This window comes from Colobus angolensis, unplaced genomic scaffold (assembly GCF_000951035.1).
Source record: "Colobus angolensis palliatus isolate OR3802 unplaced genomic scaffold, Cang.pa_1.0 Scaffold398, whole genome shotgun sequence".
In the NCBI taxonomy this organism is placed as follows: domain Eukaryota; kingdom Metazoa; phylum Chordata; class Mammalia; order Primates; family Cercopithecidae; genus Colobus; species Colobus angolensis.
Window position 1 is genome coordinate 1,573,264 of NW_012117354.1, and position 5,880 is coordinate 1,579,143.

A 5,880-nucleotide genomic window follows, 5' to 3' on the forward strand; every position below is an offset into this window, starting at 1 on the left:
ATAAACATATAGAGAAAGTGCCCAGACCAAAAAAATGCATAAATCAGAATTAATCTCTCCCCAATAAAAATTTCACAGCTCCAACTAAAACTTTAAGGTTTGTGAGAACATGTTGTAACTGTTTAAAAAGTCCCAGAAAGCAACTTTAAAAATTAACATACAGGTAAGTTAAAAAATCAGGTGGCTAGAATAAAAAAAGAGAAGGTTTGGAACATAAAGTCAAGAAAATTTCTCAAAATATAATAAAAACAGAGGTGGAGGCCAGACATGGCAGCTCATACCTATAATCCCAGCACTTCGGGAGGCTAAGGTGGGCGGATCACCCAGGAGTTTGAAACTAGCCTCGCCAACATGGCAAAACCCCATCTCTACTAAAAAAAAAAAAAAAAAAAAAAAAAGTCAGGTGTGGTGGTGCACGCCTGAAGTCCCAGCTACTGGGGAGGCTGAGGCATGAGATCATGGAGGTGGAGGTGGAACTTGCAGTGAGCCAAGATCACACCACTGCGCTCCAGCCCGGGAGACAGAAAAACATAGGTAGAAGACCGGGTGCTGTGGCTCACGTCTGTAATCCCAGCACTTTGGGAAGCCAAGGCTGGCGGATCATGAGGTCAAGAGATCGAGATCATCCTGGCTAACATGGTGAAACCCCGACTCTGCTAAACATACAAAAAATTATCCAGGTGTGGTGGCATGTGCCTGTAGTCCCAGCTACTGGGGAAGCTGAGGCAGGAGAATCACTTGAACCTGGGAGGCAGAGGTTTCAGTGAACTGAGATCATGCTACTGCATGCCAGCCTGGCAATAGAGCAAGACTGTCTCAAAAAAGAAAAAATAAATAAATAAAACAGAGGTGGAAAATATTAGAAAAAGGAAGATACTTAGAAAATAAATATAGGAAGTTCCACATCTGACTAAGCTCCAAAAAGAAAGAAAAAATAATGAAAATGGAAGGAAGAAAATGATAAAAATAAAATACAATAAAATATTTTACAACTGAAGTGTATTAATATCCAGATGTAGAAGCCTTACCAAGTTGCCAGTGCCAAGAATGGAAACGACCCACACGAGGGCACTTCATAGTGAAACTGCAGAGCACAGACATAAAGACAATTTCAGAATACAGATGTAAATACCTTCTGAGTGTTAGAAAAAAAAGACACATGTAAAGGACTAGGAATCAGAATAGCGCCAGACATCTCAAAGAAAGTCTAAGAACGAGAGAGTAGAAGATGGTTTTCAAAATTATGAGGAAAAGCCCACTCTATCTATCTATCTATCTATCTATCTATCTATCTATCTATCTATCTATCTATCTATCTATCTATCTATCTATCCATCCAGCCACCCTTTTATCCACTCATCTACCCATCCCACTCTATCTATCTATCTATCTATCTATCTATCTATCTATCTATCTATCTATCTATCTATCTATCTATCTATCTATCCATCCAGCCACCCTCTGTCTGTCTATTGGTCTATCATCTGTCATCTGTCTATCTTTATGTATCTTACTGAGAACTTGATACTTAACAATGAAAAGGGCAGATGAAGACCTCCTCATGGAACCTTTGTTAAGCAATTAATGGAGGATATGTTCCAGCAAAATACGGGAATAAGTCAAGTAAGAGGAAAGCATAAGCTTTGCACGGTGGGAGTATGGTAGCCAGTGAGGTTTATCCCGGGTGTGATTATTGCTAATTGATAACGTTTCCCAATACCCCACCATGACAACTTGAAACATAGTCGGTATTGGCGATTTTTGATAGTCTCTAGTGACCAATATTTAAAAAAAGAAAATGAGGCAAACATAGTATCTAGGGAACCATATCTCTAACAAAGGAGAAAAGCAAAAGAAGTACCTGGCTGAAAACCGTTCAGAGGGCCTACAGAGAAACCATCCTTGTTCAGAGCAGGAGAATGAAGGTCCCCGTGATGCAGAACTCTATCCAGAAAAAAAGTAGACCCAAGGGAATGGATGAAATTGTCAGTGGTAACTTAGAGATGAAGGAAAGTATTAACGATATTTAAATGAAAATTATGCAAGCAAAAAAAAAAAAAAAGAATTTTAAAAAAAATTGACACAATAGTAAACAAAAAGTTCTGTAGAAAATAACGTCTTGATCCTCTTCCTAAACCGGTGCTCAGCAAGGAGAAGGCCATGTTAATTTTGAGTGCCAAGATCAGGGAGCCCAATGACAAGAAGCTTGATGAGTTCGAGTCGGGCATCTCCCAGGCTCTTCTGGAGCTGGAGATGAACTCAGACCTCAAGGCTCAGCTCAGGGAGCTTAATATTATGGCAGCCAAGGAAATTGAAGTTGGAGATGGTCGAAAAGTTATCATCTTTGTTCCCGCTCCTCAACTGAAATCTTTCCAGAAAATCCAATTCCAGTTAGTAGCAAATTGGAGAAAAAGTTCAGTGGGAAGCATGTTGTCTTTATTGCTCAGAGGAGAATTCTACCTAAGCTAACTCGAAAAAGTCATACAAAAAATAAGCAAAAGCATCCCAGAAGCCGTGCTGTGATAGCTGAGCACGACCCAATCCTTGAGGACTTGGTCTTCCCAAGGAAATTGTGGGCAAGAGAATCCGCGTGAAACTGGATGGTAGCCTGCTCGTAAAGGTTCATTTGGACAAAGCACAGCAGAACAATGTGGAACACAGGGTTAAATTTTTTTCTGCATCTTGGCTAGCATAGAGAAACCCTGTCTCTACTAAAAATACAAAAATTAGCCAGGAATGGTGGCGGACGCCTGTAGTCCCAGCACTTTGGGAGGCTGAGGTGGGCGGATCACGAGGTTAGGACATGGAGACCATCCTGGCTAACACAGTGAAACCGCCTCAACTAAAAATACAAAAAAATTAGCCGGACATAGTGGCGAACGCCTGTAGTCCCAGCTACTCGGGAGGCTGAGGCAGGAGAATGGTGTGAACCCGGGAGGCGGAGCTTGCAGTGAGCTGAGATTGCGTCACTGCACTCCAGCCTGGGCGACAGAGGGAGACTCCGTCTCAAAAAAAGAAAGAAAGAAAGAAAGAAAAAATCTGATGTCTATAAGAAACTCATGGGCAAAGATGTTAACTTTGAATTACCGGAGTTTGAATTGTAAACAAAAATGACTAAAGAAAATATTTTCACAGTTAAAAAAAAAAAAAGAAAAAATAATAATGCTTTGATAACTTTTTCTTTGCAACGAGTTATATTTTCTGAATCAGATTATATTGATTCAACTAAAAGTAGCTTTTAACTATATTTAAGAAATAAGAGAGAGGAGGTGGGAGTATAGGAGTTAAATGTGTGTGTCATATATGTAAATTTAAAGATAAAGTCTGAAGTATTGATAAATCTAGATAGAGAAGTATAAATGTATGTAGCAGAGACTTCTACAGGTCTCCCAGAAGCTGTCTCCCCTTGTCCAACAGGAGGCTTTGGCACATGGCTGGCCAGTGCAAGCAGTACTTCTCCACCCTCCCGGCTGGGATGAAGTTTTGGCTCATGAGTTGTATGTACACGTTTCATGACAGCAACTAGAATCCTTGAAAGAACAGTATGCCCATGTGCCTTTGCCTTTTTCTCCATCTTGATGTCTAAAACATAGATTCTACCACAGACCGTGAGGACAGAGGCCACATTCTAGTGGCAGTGGAATGTGAACAGGGAGAAGTCTGGCTCTTTATACTGCAAGTTATTTTATGTAAGACAAAAAACAAAAACAAAAACAAAAACCCTGTTTCTCTTATTTGAGGCATGGCATTGAACTTGTCAGAGCCAAACCTAAACTCTTTCAGCATAGTATGAGAAATATGGAGGAAATATCCAGAACCATCTGAAATAATAAAAAATGGTTGTCTCTGGAGAGTATATTTGACACTAAAGAGGGACAAAGGAAAGAGCTACTGTTTCCATTATAAACTTCTGCAATAATAAGCCTAATATGAAATTGCTGTTTAGTAGACTGAAATTGGTTGAATATCAGCGATTTACTATGCTTCGATCTAATATATATATTTTAAACTAGGTGCATGTATTGGTATGATTAAAATATTTTTGAATACAAAAGAAAGAAAGAGGAGACTGGGTAAGTAGACAGGAATCTAATCTTGAAAGACCTGCTGTGTCATAGTGAGAGTCTGTGGTTTAATGTGATCAGATTGGTGTTTTGAAGATGACTCCTACAGTAAAATGGAGAATATACTTTATAGTAAAGCTCCATTATTTAGTAGCTATAGTAAATAATTTTAAAAGGTGCCTTTATAAATCAATCAAGACAACAAATAATGAAAACTAAACTAAGGCTGTTGCAGAGACGATCAGGTTAAGAAACAGGTTATCAATCAGAGAAAGAGAGCAGGAGATGGAAGAGAGACAGTTTGGGAATGTGGTTAAGAATCTGGATCTGAAGTCCCTTGGACAGTCTGTTACCCTATGTGTGGCTTTGGCAAGGTTCTATAATCACGCTGTGCTTCCCGTTCTCATTTACAGAATGGGGATAACAATTGTACCTCCTTTTTACAGTTGTGGTGAACATTACATGCAAGAGCACATATGAAAATCAAACAGAAGTGGTGAGAGTACACGTTCTTGTCTTTTTCTGCTTCTCAAGGGGAATGCTTCCAGCTTCTCCCATTCAGTATGATGCTGGCTGTGAGCTTGTCATAGATGATTCTTGAGTATACATGGACATAAAGATGAGAACAAGAGACACTGGGGACTACTAGAGGAGGGAGGGCAGTGGGGAAGCAAGGGTTGAGAGACTAACTGCCGTGTACTATATTCACTACCTCAGTAATGGGATTACTCATACACCAAACCCCAGTGGCACACAATTTACCATGTAACAAACCTGCACATGTACACCCTGAACCTAAAACAAAAGTCAGAAAAAAAGGAAAAGTAACAAACTACCTGGTGCAGAATAAATACTGAATAAATGTGAGCTACTATTATTACTATAGGTTGCTTCATCCGTTGGAGGAAGCGCAGGAGAAGGCACAGACTGGGTGGTGGTAAGATACTAAGCTCTATTCTGGAATGTGACTTTTGAGGTACTGGCTATCTAAGTGGATTTGTCTGATAAAGAAGATTGACAGGACAGAAGTTGTGCTACAAATAGGATTCATTGGGACCCAGGTGGAATTTGAAGCTATGGGAATGAATTCATTCTACATCTAAGAGGAGTATGTAGAGTGAGGAGAGAGAAGAAAAAAATAGAAACACCAATATTCAAGGAAAAGGGAGGCTTCCAAGGAAATTAAGAATAACAAACCAGAGATTTGGGAGAAGGGCAAGTGGAGAATATTGGGAAGTAACAATTTCCAGGAGTGTTTCGCATGCCCAAACTGGAACGGGATGTAGACAGGTCCCTTGGCTTTAGCAACTAAGTGGGTGATCACCATGTTGGTGGTCCAAGGAGCTCAGGAGTCAGAAGGAAGAAAGCAGAGGTGCTGCCAAACATGATGAAAGCAAACTGAATCACTGGGGACAGAGTCTTCTTTCTAGAAGCTTGTCTGGGAATGAGAAAACTGGAAGAGATTTGAGAGTGTTTGCACATGTAAATAAATAAGACTTCAGAGAGGATGGAAAAAAAAAAACACCATAAAATAAATAGCACACATGAAAAAGCAGGGTCCCTGAGATCTGTTCTCTTCTGATTTTCCATTTTGCCTTCTCAAATAAGTAGAATGTGTGACAACAAAAAGACGAGTTACGATTCTTGGTACTTAATTATATAAGATCTGTTTCAAAGCCTCATGGGAGAGTGTTTTGTCCTGTTATATATTCTTTTTCTGTATCCTTTCCTAAAAAGTAATAACAACATATGCAAAGAAACACAGAGAGAGAAATCAATCTGAAATGACATTGCATGTCTAGAGATTATTTTCTAT

The 5,880-nt window shown here is 39.6% G+C and overlaps 1 pseudogene; it reads left to right on the forward strand.

Moving 5' to 3' along the window:
- Nucleotides 1-2,160: 2,160 nt before the first annotated feature.
- LOC105521125 lies at nt 2,161-3,104 on the forward strand (annotated as a pseudogene).
- Nucleotides 3,105-5,880: the final 2,776 nt, after the last annotated feature.